The 18,341-nt window shown below is 33.7% G+C and overlaps 1 pseudogene across 1 annotated transcript; it reads left to right on the forward strand.

Moving 5' to 3' along the window:
• The first annotated feature begins 16,778 nt into the window (after positions 1-16,778).
• LOC306659616 (protein BEX3-like) lies at positions 16,779-17,121 on the forward strand (annotated as a pseudogene). Its single transcript has one exon. The product of its transcript is annotated as a protein BEX3-like (transcript).
• The last annotated feature ends 1,220 nt before the right edge of the window (positions 17,122-18,341 follow it).

Here is an 18,341-nt window from a genome sequence, read left to right on the forward strand (position 1 = left end):
AAGCAGTCACTCGCTGGAGCATACATACAAAGTATATCTGTCCACGTGCTAGGCAGCTGAACTGATTATAATACAGCCAATTGTAAACCCGTTCTGCCTTTCTCCATGCATATTCAGATAGTCATTTGCTCTCTGCCAGTCACCATCTTCGGATGCACGTGGCATAACCCTGGGCCCCGGGTTCCGCCTACCACATCCCATGGAATGATTACACAAATATAAGTTGATAAAAAGTGTAAGAATTTGACTCGTAAAGATTGAAATAATCATCAGTGGAAATTTGGTTTATACTCAGACCATCACAAATCAAGCATTTATGTCTCCAGGTAGTGACTTGTTCTTGAGATCAGACTAGAGAAGAACCAACAGAGAGTTAAATGAGAAGTGCCACCACTTATTTCAATATAAACCTAATTATTAGAATTAAGCAGTTAGACCATGACCACACATATTGCCTAACTATGCACATGAAAAAAGTTCTAGCACAAGAAGAAAGGACAATGAATAATTTAGCAGCTTCACTGTTTGTAGAAAATCTTGTGAACAGATTGTTCATCTAGACATGGAGCTCTGATCAGGAAACACTTTGTTCACCTGAACAAACAGTCTGCTTATCAAAATCACAATTTGCTAAATAGATCTGAGGTAAGATATTCTCCACCAACCCTGAATAATTTTGTCAAGACTCCTAGTCTCTACCAGCTACTTACTTTTAAAGTAATTATTTAAACCACTTAAATCCAGATCACTCACTAGATAAATTTATATATAAATATGTTTTTTATGTTGTGTTTTTTGACACAGATCAACATCTGGTGCAATTCTAGAATTTAATTGAAGACCTTTAAGTAATTTTATAGTAAATTCTTATATTGCAATAGAAAATTCTATTAAGAAAACATTTTTTTAAAGAAAGTACCATGATAAGATATTTAGATAACAATTTAAACATAAAAGAATGAACATACCTTCCTATTTTATCAAATACCTTGGACATTATAAAACATACACACACACATATGTGTGTGTGTGTATATATATATATATATATATATATATGTTATATCTATAAAGTTGTTCTTTTCCCTAAACTAGGCATATATATACATATATGATAAAAAGTGAAAAAGAATGAAAGAATCAAATATCTTTAAACCATACAGAAAATTTCTCTTCATACTCTTTATCTACTTTCAATGCAGAAGGACATTAATCCTGTACTATCTTTTGATCTTCCACACATTGATTCTGAGTATTTTCTATGTTGAAAAATTTAGTAGGGCCGATCACTTTTAAGTCGAAAACAAGACATGTGCAAAGAACACCAAGAAGAATTACATATTTGAAAAGAACTTTTTTCTACTTTTATATGGGCTGTGGCTCCTTTGACAATACTTCAAATAGTATTAATCCCTCAGGCTATTGAGTAACCACTTCTACAGCCAAGGTGGTACATTAAAATGTAACAATTTCTGTTCAAGTTCAATTTAAGATTGTAATATCCCACAGCTATACCATGTCAATTCTAGTCTATTTAGAAACTTAAGAAAGTAAAAGAAACTGCAGCATCCATCAAAATAAGAAATTGAAATTTGAATATCCTATTTTCTTATCAAATATACACTTAACATTAGTCATGACATATTGACTGGATCTGAAAATATTAAAAAGACAAGAATTTTATAAATTGCATTTAACACATATGCAACACAAGTTATGAAATTCTTAAAATAATGCATGCAGGTATGTTTTAAATAATATATTTGATTAAGCAAATTAATATAAATCAACATTGATGTTACATGTATAATTGTGGCAAAATTTTGGTCCATTTTATTCCAATTTTTTCCACTTGAAAAGATCATTCTATTATTAAAAATGTAGCTACTTCACACACACACACACATATATACACACACACACACACATATATATATAAAACTTTAGTATATGATCTATACTAACAAATTAATGATTATGGCTTAAAATAAGTAATTATATATCATTATATAATTATAGTGTGATTATATGTAGCTTTAATGTTGGCACTTTTAGTTTTTTAAATTGTATAACATTAAGAACTACTTATCTAAATAGTATTTGAAGAACTAAAATGTTATTTGTTTTCATGATCTATGTTGTAACTGTGTTGTATACGATTTCTGCTTTTCATTTTTTGGTTAATATTTTGCCAATACCTTCTAATCTTTATGAAGTGCCCATTCCCCAAGGGAAATAACTTAGTTTTGGGTAAAAAATGTTATAGATGATTCAGATACATACAATGTGAAGAGGTGATTTCAAAGGAAGAAATAAACTATGTATTTTGATGTCTATTACATTTCTTCTGTTTCTTAAGTCTTTTAACATGTTCTTTTGTAGTATCTATTAAATCTTTTCTGTTCCTCATGGCACATATATTGGGAAGTTTTCAATTTTACTATGACTATATACACACACGTTTAGTTATTATAGTCTAGTAGTTAATTTTGAACATTTTAATTCTTACTGTGATTAAAATAGTCATTAAAATCAAAGAATTATGAGAAGTCTTGTTTCTTAACTAAACATCTTTGATGAACTGTAATTTTTAAAAATTGAAATGATATAGATTTTAAGGAATTCACATAAGTTACTCTAGTCCCAAACTATTATGATAAGCATAATTAAGAATAGACGGCATGAACTCACAATCAGAAATTTGTTCAGACTTAAGTTTGAAGGGTATCTAGATTGGTTCCACAATCTAGCTACTGTGACAATAGATGAATGGATAAAGAAACTGTGGTATAAATACACGATGGATTATTATTTAGCCATAAAGAAGAATAATATTATGGCATTTGCAGATAAATGGATGGAATTGGAGAATATCATGCTAATTGAAATAAGTCAACCCCAAAAAACCAAAGGCCAAATATTTTCCCTGATAAGTGGATGATGATATATAATAGGGATGGGGGAATGGGGGTGAGAGAAAATGGAGGACCTTTAGATTATGTACAGGGAAATGAGAGGGAGGGAGGTATGAAAAATGGTGGAATGAGACAGACATCATTACCCAATGTACATGTATGATTACATGAATTGTATGAATCTACATCGTGCTCAACTATAGAAATGAAATGATGTACCCCATTTGTGTACAATGAATCAAAATGCAGTCTGTAAAAGTAAAAAAAAAAAAAAAAAAGACTTAAGTTTGCATTTTTAGGTAAGGTTTTAGGTAAGCATTTTTTTGAATTGGAATGGATTCATTATATAAGATGTAAGGGATGTTCCAAAGCAATACACAGAAAATTCTGGAAACAGCAATATTGAGTTAGTAAATAATACAGTACAAACAGAAAGAAAGTGGTATCAGAAGAATTAAAGAAAATAAAAGGGAATTTAAAATATAATTAAAGTAGCAGAGTCAATAATTTATATAATGATGGAGAATTCATATGTAGACTTAGATATGAGCCAGTTTCTGAAGTCAATTAAGCAATTATTTGAAAATGAATCATAGAGTTCAGGGAAATAAATTGCATATGGAAAATTAACACTTTAAGACCACATGCTTTGCAGAAGAGGAAATAAGGTTTTCTCTTTTGTTCACAGTGTAAGCAAAAATAACCAAAACAGTTCTGGCACCACAATGAAAGCACAAGTAACTGGGACAGGAGCAGACTTCATGCATCAGCTAAGCCTTTGTTCAGTAGTGGAGTCAGGCATCAGAGGGGCTCACTTTCTAGGTAGAAAATGGCCCCTGAGTACAGGAGGGGTCTGGGTTTACATAGGTTATACATTGGGAGGTGACTTAACCATCATAGACATTAATAGGACATGGGCATTCAGGAAAAGGGTTGTGAGAATTTGAAATTTGTTTTTGCCGGGCAAATGTTTTTTCTGGGCAAGGATGGAGGGTCCAGAGTTCAACATTCAGTGCTTATTTCTTTCCTTCCATGGTCTGTTTTACTGTCACTGGGAAAGGATTTATTGGAAAAGGAATCAATGCTTGCCCTTTTCCCAGGGATTCTCTTATTACTAAGTGATGTTTGCTTCCTTCCCAGGGATTGTCTGATCACTGGGAAAGGATGCATTGGGAAAGGATCAATGTTATCAATGTCTTGCCTTCTTCCTTCCTCCCTCTTACCAGGCCACACTGTTTTGGAGGTTGCATTTCCATATCCTTCATATACAATATAAATTGGACTTCAACAATATATGCTATATTATTTATATGTGAGTTAAATGGGGATTAGAAATCCCCTTTTCTAATAGTGACATTAAATGAGTTAAGCAACAAATATACATACATACATATAGGGATGAATAAGAATAGTGTAGATGAGACATTGTAAAAAGAGGGACAGTTTTGTATGTGGGGGAGTAGGATAAATTTTTCTAAAGACAGAATATTTTAGCAGGCAAAGAAAAAAATAAGAATGCAAATATTTCAGGCAGACAGCAAAAGCCTATACAAAATCTCTTAGCTGAAGACATGTGTGCTGTTTAAAATCACTTGAATAGAGGATAAGGAAAGAGAGCACATTGGACAAGACAAGTTGGTGAGATAGGCAAGGTTCAACGCACAGGATGTCTTGTATTTTGCTTTAAAAAATAAATTCAAAGCAACTTAGTATGAGACTGTCTCAAAAATCTTAAAAAGTAAATAAAATGAGCTGGGGTGCGACTCAGTGATTAATTGCTTCTGTGTTAAATCCCTGGCCCAAAAAAGTTTCCTTTCTTCTGTGTGTGATGGGAATTCTTGAAAGATTGCAATCAGTGTGAATGAAATTCAGGATGATAAAGAGATACCTCTGCTTTCTGTATGGACAGAAGAGAAAAAAAAAAAAAACATATTGAGTTGATGTGGCAGTGTACGCCTGTAATGCTAGAAACTCTGGAGACTGAGGCAGGAGGATTACAAGTGCAATGTCAGTCTTAGCCACTTGAGGATACCAGTTCACAATAAAATTTGAAAAAGGAGGCTGGGAATATAGCTCAATGGCAGAGAACTCCAGACACAATCTCTAGTTAAAAAAAAAAAAAAAAGTTAAAGTGAGGAGATGGGAAATTTTTGCACTAATTTCTCTAGAAGGAGAAGGCTCTTGGATTGAGGGGGATGGCAACGAGAGATATAGAATCAGGCAATGACTAGAATCACAATATGTTTGCAAATAAAACCAAAAGGCAATCAGTAGAATTGAAGAAAAGGACCAGGAGTTGGAAAGACAGGAGGGAGGGGAAGTGCTGGGGAGTCAAATTGGCAAATTGTTATGTTGTGCACATGTACTAATATGTAACAACAAATTACACCATTATGTACAACTCTAAGGCACCAATAAAAATAAGGAAACAGATCAACACAATAAGCTGATGGTTACAAAGTTATAAAAAAATAATATTAAAAATGACTTGCAGAGTTCTGCCTTGAGTGTGGACTAAAAGGAAGAAGGGAGGACCAAGATTGGTGGGAAGGACCAGAATAGTATTTCGAAGATGTATTTCAGATACATGAAGATTCTAAGTTCAGATTTCAACTAGGCTGTACTATAGAAGGGTCTGAACTCAGGGCAGATATTGGATTAGATTGAATTGAAGAATAATATTAAGAAAATGTTTAAGTACTTGAAAATTATGGGGAAATATTTTAGAAAGCTTCTGAAATAAAAATTGTTCACTTCAGAAATCATTTCAAAGAAAGTAAAGAAGGAGGATCCAATAAAATAGAAGGATAAATAGCAGGTAATGAGAAACACAAAAATAAAATATGATGAAGGAAATATCTGACTAGATGGAAATAATTGTCATTGACATAATATATAAAAAAAAATGAATCCAAGTGTAAGTTAAAGAATAAATGTGACCTGAGAGAGCAGTGGCACCTAAGCAAAATACTTTTCATTTTACTAACTAGAAATTGATGACACTTGTAACTACAACAATGAAAGAACATTTGGGGACATTTACTAAGACATGTTTGTATGTCTGTAAGACCATTACACTAGAAAAGCAAAACTTGTGCATGTGGGACAAGAGAAAAAAAGCAATTAAAGCATTGCAATTGTGTTAGGGTGACAGTGAATGACACATTGTAGGTGAAGATTAGAATAAGAAATAAATCATCCTTTGCTCAGAAATGGAAAATGACTCTCAATTTCCCAGGAAAATGTCACATAAGAAATTGAATGTTTTGCCTGGAAGTTGTTCATACACATAATCAATGGCCTGAATTGCCATGCAACCCACTTCACTGCAAAGCAACTGAGAAGTACAATTCCCTACATGGCCAAAGGGAAGGAGACCCTGATATTGTAACATAATTACTATAAAATACCTAAACTATGTGAATACAGATATTTTACCTATATTTTCACTCTCTCTGTGGGTAACAGTCACAGCTACTACCACTTCTCTTTTTCTTTTTTGTTGTTTGCTTGTTTTGGCCAAATCTGTTCAGAAGAACTCTTAGCATGATGATAAAGATTCATAGTATAAACTGAATGGGTCAATGTTATCCTAACAAATATATTGCTTCAATTATTTAACTAATTCTTTATTTTGGAATCCAAGTTATATTTGGAAGAATCTTGTATTATAGTTTTGTAACTGTCGTCTTTATAAAAAGTTATTTTGCTGAAAAATATTTTTAATTTTATATATTGCAGAATCAATCATCTTCAACATATTTTTATTCATTTAATGTCCAAAATACATCTGACCTGCTTCTCCACCTTATATTAGAGAAAGTCCAGGGCTCTCGTCAGAGTGTCAGCCTTTCTTATCCCAAAGTTCTAGCTGCCTCTAAATTTACTATAATGTTTTCTCAACTGCTGTATCACATATATACAGAGACCCCAGAGAAAATCTGAAACTGAAGCCTGATGAGTATAAAAGAACTTTCAGCTTCTGTGGTCCGGACATAAAAGCTGCGTTCCACTGCCCATCGCATCCAAAGTTGGAATCGCATATTTGTCATCTCTGTCACTGGAAATCTTTTTAAACACTTGAAATCCATCAGTGATTCCTTAATAAACACCTTCCTCCCTCCAGAGCCCCACCCATTCACTGTAATTCTAGAATTTTCTTTCCCTCTTTGCCCCCTCTATCTCCCTATTATTCTCTTTCAAGTTTTTCTCCCCAACTATGTATGCTGCATGAATACTTTTGTATAAGTGAAACCCATTGCTATTGAAGTTTAATGTGTACACTGTTCAGAAATAGACCATTTTTCTCTTTACAAAAAGATATTGCCATTCTTAGAAGTCTGTTCTGGCTAAAAGCATGATTTTGGGTAGAGGTAATGTTGAGATATTTAAATTCATTCCTGAGTAAAAGATTCTTAAAGCAGATCCTGCTATAAAATATTCAATTTATGATTGCTAATATTGTTGTTGCAAATATTTGATAGTCTAGTTAATTTACAAATATTTTTCTTTATCACTGTCAATTAATACTCTGTGGTTTCTATTATTTTTCTAAAGAGATTATAGAAATGTCATGTTTTCTGACTCCTTGGATGTCAATGAATGCCCTTCTTCATCTTCCTATGTGAAAGACAGTCTGACAGATTTTGTCAAGGAGGGCGCAACCTTTTTTTCACATAGAGCAGATAATGAGTCTTTGTCTTCTGACATTTAGTGTCACAGAACAGCCTAAAGTCAATCTCATTATTTTTCCATTTCTGTCTACTTGACTCTAGAGGTTTTTTTCAATACTTTGTTTGAAAGCATCAACGTATATTTACCTAAAAATTTATTATCACCAATGTTGCTTTTATGGTCAACTAATTTGATTTCTGCATTAAAGTAATTTTTCAGAGAGGTTTTTATTTTAATTTTTCCATCTTTGTTTATGCTGATTGTTGCTCATCGATGCCTCCTAAAACTGCCTACTTCACCTTTGTCCGGCCTCAGATACCCCAAATATACCCTTGTTTTAGGGTTTCTTCATTTACCTCAGATTTTGTCTGGAGTACTCTTCTACCTGTTATGTACATTCTTATTTAATTATCAGTACCTACCATATTATTAATTTAATTTTATTTTTTTAAATTTTTACTTTCAGATCACTCCCCACAGTCCATAGCCAGTAGGAGCCTCTTAAGAGTAGATTTCTTCATTTTTTCTGAAATTATTCATTCTATCTCCAAGTCTCAGAGTTTCTGGAGTTATGTAAATATTCTTCAATGACAAATGAAAACTGATGAAGGAATGGGTGAACAAATGAATGAATGATAAATGAATTACTTTCTTCTATGCCTGATGGAATTCTTTTATATGTTTGTAGGATATACTATTTCTATTCTTCAAGTTTGTCACCTTTCCTATCATATAAGAATGTATTTTCCCTTGTGTTTTAGAAAACTAGCTCCACCTAGTTTTTCTAATTAATTCAATCCTCTTCAATTTGTTGTTGATTAAACTCAAAGTGTTTTCATTTTAGTCATACACTTTTATCTACAGGAAACGTTTCTGTACTTTAAGTTCTTGATTTGTGTTTCCTTATCTTCTTATTCTATTAATGTGATGCCTCATTGAGTAAAGATAAAAATGTAAATAAAAATGAGATTAAGTGTGAATTCAAATCAGGCTTGTAGTCCTGGCAACTGGGGAAGTTAATGCAGAAGAACAGGAGGTTTGAGTCCAGCCTGGGCAACTTAAAGAGACCCCATTTTAAAGTAAAATGTAAAGACAGGACTTATTGGAGATGTAACTCCCTTGCAGAGTGCTTGTTTAATATGTTAAGTGTTATGGAAAATAATACTCCTCCAAGACAATTCCCAAGAAAAATGGAGGGACAGTGTGACTCAGGAGGAGGGAGGGGAAATTAATCAAACATTAAACCTCTCCCAATACATCCTTTCCCAACAACAATGCCCTGAGGGGAAAAAGCGAACGTTCATCTCTTCCTGGGTTCATCCCTAGCATCTCCACCAAAAGCAAACATTTGCCCCTTCCCCAACTCAGTGGATCTTGAAGGAAGGAAGCAAATACTGAAATGCTGGGTCCTGGACTTTTACCTTTCTCCATTGCAATGAGGCTTAGAAGGAGAAAAGCAAATAGTGAAGTTCTAGGTAAAGATGGGTCCCAGAGGAAGGAAGATAAGCAGTGAACACTGAGTTGTAAGCTTTTTCCAGTGACAATGAGTTTTGGATTTTTTACAACTTCCTAAGTTAAAATTTTAACCTGCACAATTAGCCCCTGATTGTCCAAATTGCATGTCCACAGTCTCCAATGAAGCTATAAAAACCTAGACTCCTTCTGTAACCCAGGGGCATCTCCATATCCTGAAAATGGGTCCACCAGTGCCTGATCAATTGACTGCCTGATCAATTGACTTCCTGCAAAATAAAGGAAAGCTTGCTGATCCGAGGTTGTTTTACATCTCTTGCCTCCATCATTTGTGGGCCATGAGCTTACAGTATGTATATGGACCTGGGTTTCATCCTAAGTACAGAAAATAAGAAGAGTGAAGATGAGAGGAAAGGAGAGAAAAGAACTAATTCAAGTAGTAAAGTGACACCTAAAGAAAATGGATTAATCCTTGCTTTAACTTTAGTTTATGTGTTCATGTTTACTGTTTTAGATGCAAGGACAGTTAATTGATTCAGTAATCCATTCTTTATCTCAAAAGAATATTCTAAGAATCATCATTTACTGAGTGTGTCATTAATGTCTTCCTTAAAATTTACAAAGACAACAAGGAAATTTCTAGTTTCCATAAACTCCAGCACCAGGAGTCCATTTAGAAATGTGGTTGTAGACAAAATTTGACTATTAAGAACTATTCCACAGTAGATAAAATAGTCATCAAACTGAATTTTTAAATTCAATAATTTTGGTGGGGTTCCATCAAGGGCCTAAAGTATATTTTTCATTTTGAAGTGATACATTGTTAGTTTGACATTTTCTTACTGTGATCTTGTAAGTTTTGTCCACTTAGCAATATGGTCGAATTTGAAATTGAATAAGAATATAAAACTTTGTGGTTAAGAAAGTGACTTAAACGACTATTATAGATCCAGAATATAATAGGTCAGCCTTTAAAGTAGGGGCCATGGATAAAATTATCCATAATTATAATACTTTTTTATAGCTAATATGTATTTATCCTTAAGTCATGAGCTTTGTAAGAAGAACTTTACATTTAGTCTCTCACTAAATTCTTATAATAATTCTATGCAGTAGGTTTCTTATTAAGAAAAGGATAATTAGTTTCATGAAATATAAATGTGCACAAAGTGATACTGTTGTAACTTGTGCCATGTTGTGAATCATGTCTGTCTTAGTTTAGACCTCATGATTTTGTCTACTTTTTGTTGTCGATTTTTTCTTCTATATTGATCTATATAATGAGTCAATTCTTTTGCATGAGTGATAATTGTCTTGGTATAAAGTCTCAAATTTTATTTTTAATTTTACAGATTTTTCTTTTCTGTAGCAGTAAAGAAGAGAGAGGGTGAAAGTTATAAATGAAAGTCAAATTCTCAAATACTATGGAAGACTATTAAAGAAATCCTGGGATTGAATTCAAACAGATTTTGGCTTAGTGTGGAATCATGTCACTTTCGGTATTCAGTCCTACATCTGTTCATTAATTAAATGGGGATTAATTTCTCACACCATAAATGGTAATAATTAACTTAGTATTAAATCATAAATACAAATTGCACACAACATATTCACATGTATTTATTTTCATTGCTGCTTTACAAATTTCTACAGCCTTCGTGGCTTAAAACAATACAATTAAAACAAAACAATTATTTTATAATTCTGGTAATCAAAAATTCAAAATATGTCTTCCTGAGTTGAAATCACAGCATCAGTCAGATTGCATTCCCCTCTGTATATTTTAGAGGAAAAATGCAAAGTCTTATCTCTTTTAACTTTGAGAGTCCACCTGCAATTTTTAGTTTATGATCCCTTGTTACAGTTTGAATATGAAGTGTCCCTATAAAGCTCCTATGTTAATGCAGAAATGTTCAGAGGTGAAATGTTTGGACTGAGAGAGGTGAATTGTAATCAGTCCACCCTAGTTGAATGGACTGGGTGATAATCAGGCAGATGGAGCATGGCCAGAGCAGGTAAGTCATTGGGGGGTGCCCTGAAAAGGTTCATCTTCCCTATGTCCTCTTCTACCCTCTTCCTATCTCTGCTTCCTGGTTGCCAGGAGGGGAACAGTTTTCCTCCATCACTCCCTTCCACTGTGATGTACTGCCTCACCTTAGCCTCAAAGCAGTGCACTTATTCAATATGGGTTAAACCTCTGGAACTGTGAGACAAAATATTTTTTTCCTTCTCAAAGTTGTTCTTTTGTCATGTATTTCGGTCACAATGTCACAAACCTGATTAACACAGAAATTGGTACCCAGAGTGAGTCATTACTGTGACTAAATTAACCATGTGGTTCAGAAACTTTTGGAGCTAGTTTGCAGGAGGGATTTTGAAAAGTTTGAACATGCAGTCAGGAAAAGTCTCAGAATGTTGTAAGCAAAGGTTTAATGAACAATTTGATGGGATCTCAGAAGACCAGAATGCTAATAGGAACGTAGACTGTGCTTATGAGGTTGCAGAGGGAAATGAGGGCTCCGTGGGAATTGGACTAGAGTTCACTCCCATTATATCATGGCAACTTGTCTACATATTCCCACATCTTGAGATTTTGTGTCAGTCTGAATTTAAAGGTGATGGACTAATGAATCTGGTGAAGGAAATTACAAGGCAGCACAGCATTCAGTTAGTAGCATGACTATTACCGAGAATTTTTAGCTCTGTGTACTGTGAGAATTTAGAGAAAATGTGAAGTTTGGTCAGAAAAGTACCCGTAAAGCTGGGACCAAGGAGTATGGGCTTGTTGAAGAAATTAGAGCCCCTAAAGAATTTAGATTCTTTTCGCAGAGATAATAAAAAAAGATGGCTTGAGGGCATCTCAGGAATTTGCAAACTCACACCCATCCACCCATCGCTAGCACAAGGGTCTAGAAGGAGAAATCCTTTTGAGAAAAGATCAGGAGGGCACTCTGCCCACAGGAGGTGGCCAAAGAAGTTGTTTCACTGTTTTCAGCCATGTAGACATTTAGACTGCTACAGCAGGGGACTCAGGTATTTCATGAACTGAAAACAGACTTTGGTATCATACATATAGTGGTATAGTGGTAGGAAGAAAGAATTCTATGATTAAGAAGTGAACTCTGAATTTTATTAGACTACTCAATGCCTATTTTGAGGTCAATATCAGTTGATTAATCAGCACAATTTGGATTCAATTAAGGAAGAGTGCTCTGGAATCCAGTGATCTCAATTGTAAGTTTGAACTAAAAATCTTCTTTTGAGTATTTTGGTAAATCTTGATACTCATTGTCTTTATTTCCTCATCTGATAATTAGGCTTAATTATAGAGCCTTCCTCTTGCAATTAGGAAAAAGAAATCAGTTCAAATATTTAAAGTGCCTAATATAGATTCTAGTATATCAAAAGAACTCAAAAGATATTATTAACAAGTTAAATCATATAATGAAAATTCAGTTTCTATGTTTGCTATAATATAAGTATTTATATTTTGAGTTACATCAATATCTATAGTATTCCTCTTATTAGCCAAACATCCATATAAAATAAGTAAGATAAGGTTGATGTGGCTTGTTCTTAGTGAATCACACCTTATAGCTGCTGTGTTCTATAAAGGCATTTTGTTTGTGTATCCATTGATTTCATGAAGCATTTTAAAATTATCTGTTTGATGCATTAAAAAAATTTTGTGAGAACAAAAAAAAGAAGAAGAAGTCATGGAGAATTCAATCAAGATTTCAAAAGAAGGCCTGGGAGGCCAGGCAAAGTATAGTGGGGTTGGAATCACTGTGGACTGCTCCCCAAGAGCATCATGCATGAGGCTTCATTCATGCAAAGCTAGAATGGAGATATCAGTAATCTGACCTGCCTTCCAAGAAAAGATACTGACTGCAGAGACAGCCAGGAAAAGTGAGAGCCCCTGTGTGCTGCAACCAGCGAGGTCAAAGAGGTGGGGCTACCCAAGTCCTTTGGAGAGCACATCTTGCTCCCCATGTATCCTAGATTTTGTAGAAGGAGTTATCAATGGAGTTACAAGCCTGGTTTGCCCTACTGGGTTTTGGTCTTGTCCTAATCCTATGCCTTGTTTCTATGCACCTACTCCTTCTTTTTGGAATGGGAATGTTTACTCTGTGCCACAGTATATTGAATATATATAACTTATTTTGATTTTTACAGGACTTCCCAGTCAAGAGTTTGCCTTGAGTCTTAGAGGAGACTTTGAACTTGGACTTTGGGGCAATACTAACTGGTGAGATTATGGGGCTCAAGCCAAATGCTTTCTGCATTGAGAGATAGACATAAGTTTGCGGGGGTCCAGAGGTGAGATGTTATTATTTGGATGTGAGGTGTCCCCCAGAAGTTCATGTTTTAATTTGTGAATGTTTGGAGCTGATATGATTGGATTGTGGGAGCAATAACCTAATCAATCAATACGAGTTGAATGAATTGGGTTGTAACTACAGGCAGGTTGGGCATGGCTGCAATAAGTGGGTCACTATGGCTATGCTCTGGAAGGGTTCATCTTCTCTATGACCCTGTTCCTCCCCACCTGTTTCCCTTTCCTTCCTGGCTGCTATGAGAGGAGCAGCTTTCCTCCATCAATCCGTTCCACCAAGATGTGTTGCCTTGCCTCAGGCCCAGAGCTGTGGACCTGTTCCACCATTTTTCTTCCTCTAAGTTGTTCTCTTGCCAGGTATTTTGGTCAGAGCTATGCAAGCCTAACTAACTCACCCATTTTCATCTTCCAAACCAGCAAGAGCTGTTTCCACCTGGAACACTGGCATGACTTTCCTTGCTTCCCTCTTATTGTGAGGATTATGTTGATTACATTGAGTCTCCTGCATAATCCAGGTTAACCTCTTCATATCAAGGTCATCTTATTAGCAAGCTTAATTCCATCTGCAACATCAATGCCTCTCCCCAAGTGTTACAACGAATTAATAATTTATAAGGTTTAATACTTGGGCATCCTTGGGATCAGGTGAAAGCATTATTCTATACATATATAAAGTATTTTCCTATAGCACTCATGGTACTCTCATATTTTTTTCTTTAGAAAACATTATGGGTTTCAAAAATATTAGTTTAGTTTATCTGTTCATCCTGTTGCTATGCAATTCCAGGTGTGATAGCAACATTAGTACAAAATACTGACACTTTAAAAGAAGTTATTTTAGATTGATTATTGTATTGAAGTTTGGACTTGCTCACTTGGTGTTAGATCCTTTTTCTCTTTAGAGTAATTATACTACAGAACTTTACCTCATTGCTATAGTTACCCAGTAACATAAGGTATGTCACTATCTCTCTGGGAAATTCTATTATTACATTAAAATCAAATCATTAAAAGACCCGTGTCTTTAGCACCTTATGTGCTAATGCAGGAATATTCAGAGATGGAATGGTTAGATTATAAGAGCTGTAACAAACCAGTCCATCCTAATTTGAATGGACCTACTGGGGTGATAATTGTGAAAATAAGGTGTGGCTGAAGGAGTGGGTCACTGGGCCATGCCGGGAAAGAGTTCATTTTCCCTGTGGCCCCTTCCCCTCTTTCTTTGTCCTTCAGCTTCTTGGCTGGGATGAATGGAGCTGTGCTCCTCCAACATGGCCTTCTGATATGATGCTCTCTTTCACTTTGGGCCAGAGCAATGGACTGAGAAGACCATGGGACTAAACTGACTTCGGCCTAAACCTCTAAAACTGTGAGACCCCCAAAATTTTACTTCCTCTAAATTCTTTAAGTCAGGTATTTTGGTCACAGTGATGCAAAACTGGCCAACACATTCATCATGAAAAACAAAATGATCTAATGTTATTTACAAATACACTAGATAAATGGAGCTTATTTTTGCAACCTGTCACAAAGTGCACTTGAAATAACGTGTTTGTTGTAAAATTTAATATTTTTCTCCTAACATTATGACATACAAATTTTTATGCACATAATATAGTTTCAAAATTTTATGAGATAAACTTCATAATAGATTTTAATTAATGATTTCTTAAAATATTTGTGAATGTTCAACACCAAAATTGATGTGGAACTGTGTTTTGAAAGACCCATTCTTTTTCACAATTTTGATAAATATAATGAAGTTCAATAATTTTTACTGAATTTTTACAGGAAATAATTATGCCAAAGATGTTTCAAAAGGGTGAAATTAGTTTATTTCAGTGCTAAAGGTATGGATCTTTTAATGATTTGAATTTAATGTAATAATAGAATTTCCCAGAGAGATAGTGACATACCTTATTAATCTTCAGTCACTTTTTAAACACATTTGTTTTGATATACACATTGTCTTAATTCAGACATGTTAGTATATTTGATTTTAGAAGACCAAACCTAAGTTTTAATAAATGGCAATATGAAGTTAAACTTAGATCTCTGCTATTTCTTTAATCCTTGCTTTAGATTTTAATCTCAACATAGAGTTTCATGTATGTTCTTTTATTTGGGTTATTTTATTTTGGTAATTCAAAATAAAGTCACTTATAATATGTAATATGGTTGTTTATAAATTCATAGTTGTATATAATTTGTTACATGAAATATGAAATTGAAATTTAAAAATTTCAAAGATCTTTGTTCAAGGTATAAGTTCAAAAACAAAGGCAAAAATGTTTGCAATGTTGAGGATACATAACTATAATAAAATTATAGTTCTCTTAAAATTTGCTATTAAAGATATTTTATAAAATTACTATTTATATCCAACCAAAGAACAGTGAATTTTTTTTCAAAGGAAATATTTTTTAGATTTTGATCAGGTCGGCAACATATATTGAAACACAAAATGATAGAAAAGATCTTCAAAATACAAATTATATTCATTCTGAGGTATCAGCTCTTCATACAATACAATCTCATAAGAGCACCAGGGGACAATAATAATAGAGCATATCTTGAATTTATTTGTTTACCTATTTCTTTATATAGATAAAATGATGGATTATGATGCTTTTATGTTGAAAATTATAATGTATAATATGTTTCAAATTGAAATGATTTCATTTGGGAAATACATTCTTTTATCTCATTATCATAAAATCTTTATAAGTGTTCCTTGAACATTTATATAATTATCCTTATATTACTAAGTCATCAGAACTTCAAAACAACTGTTTGCTTTATTAATAGAAATGTGAGTTTTATAAATATGTAAGAATTACAATCAATACTAAATTAACTCATCAATTACTCAAGATAATTATTACATATTAGTTTTGTGATTCTTGGATATTATAATTTTAAAAATTAATCCTTATGTTAAAAACAACAAATAAACAAACTTGTTTCACTATGGTATCAAGCAAGTGAAGTATAAAAACTTAAATGACAAAATATTGAAAATGATTACTGAATTAATTATTTAATTTATTAAATTCAGAATTAGTCTTTCATCTTTTGTTACTTTATTCTGAAAGTAGGATGCAGTTGAAATGATATAACAATTAATTTAAATTTATATAACACTAAATTAAATGATCTTTTGACTTGGTTAAAGAAAATATTTCAAGTATTTTAATGTATACATCTGCACTATTGTGTTTTTGTGTGCTAATAAAATTGTTCAGGTCCAACGTGGCAGAGAAGGAACTGCTGCTGCGAGCCCTGGGCTGCAGCGGTCTCAGCTACTCCAACCTCCACTGTCTGCAGATCTGTTGGTTCTAGTGTCTCTGTGGCTCACCTGGAGGTGAGAATCTGGAGGTGGAGAAGGCAAGGATAGGCCCAGGAAAACAAAGAAATGGAGCAGCCGATGCAGAATGGACAGGAAGGCCACTCTTTGGGAGCAGGTGAAGGACACCAGTCTGCAGGAAATAATAGATGGGGAAAGGCCATCTTATTTGCCCCCAATTTTCAATGGGCCATACCCAAAAGGAAGTCAATGATGGGATGGGTGGAGATGGAGATGATATGGAAATGTTCATGGAGGAGCTCAGAGAAATCAGGAGAAAACCTAGGGAGCTGCAGTCGAGGAATTGTCTGTGTATTCCTATGGGGGTGCTCTCTAATCACTATGACTTTCATGATGAATTCTGCTTTATGCCTTGACTTCTGCCATTTTTCATGAGATTAATACTGTGATTCCTACTGTTTTCCTTTTCCTTGCATTTTCCTGATATGCTTTTACTGATCTATTTACTGTGAACCTTGTGTTATTTCCATGTGTTAAGTGGGTCTTCTGTTACCAGCTTCTGATCCAAGATTGCTTTTGCACCCAGCCTACTTTTCTGTCAACCATAGAGTTTTACCTGTTTGCATGGGAAAATGGAAAGTTAATTAAAAAGTCAGAAAGAAAAAATAATTGTTCCGGTCCCTTCTAGTAAATACAATACAGAAAAATTTTCAAGAACATAGCAAACATCTTGCTTTATTATATATGTCTTTCCAGAGATTTGTTTTCCTTTTTCAAATTAATGCATCTTTAACTTAATGGCAATTGGAAAGTTTGTTAGTATATAACTAGCTAATGTGTACCTGCTGTATCACATTTGGGGCAATTCACAATATAACTTCTTTAGGAAATAGAAAAAGAGATTCAAAATTATTAATTTGAAGTACCCAATGGAATACCTTAAAGGCATTGTTAAATGTGGTCCCAAGTCCTTCATATTTCTGAAGTTACCTTCCATAGCATAAAATATTCACTCTTTCATCAAAATGTTGTATTGACTGTTTGTAAAAAGCTGGGCATACAAAATGGATATAAATACGAAAATTTTGCTAATTAAATTTGTGGAATTAAATTATATCCCCAAACTAGATTTTGTTTATTCTTTTATTGTTTACCAGGGCTTTAATATTAAGATCACTTGAAAATTCAACATTATAAAACACTCTAAACTGCACTGCTTCTATCAGATTTCATTCTGTATAATTAATGTATTATCATTTTAATAAATATCTATTAAATTGAAAGATGAATCATACAGTCCTTATGTAATAAATTGTCTTCGTTAGGAGTTACAGTGTTTGAAATGTTCTGGTGAAATTATCATAAAGTACCACTCTGTAGAATTAGTATATCTACATGATAGTTCCACAGTTAGGAGGTCAGGTTTAGAACTGGGTAATACTATATTAACCAAGCCTGGTCCATTTCACTTTTGTTTACCATTCTAAGTATTGTGCCTCTACTGAGATGAAGGGATACTGAGATTTATGATACAAGGTGGTGTGAATCCTGGATCATTGTGGGAATTTATTCAGTGAATAAGAGAATGGTGTTAGATTCTCTAACATTTGAATGAACAGCTATAACAAAATCCCTG

This window comes from Sciurus vulgaris (genome assembly GCF_902686455.1).
Source record: "Sciurus vulgaris genome assembly, chromosome: 4".
In the NCBI taxonomy this organism is placed as follows: domain Eukaryota; kingdom Metazoa; phylum Chordata; class Mammalia; order Rodentia; family Sciuridae; genus Sciurus; species Sciurus vulgaris.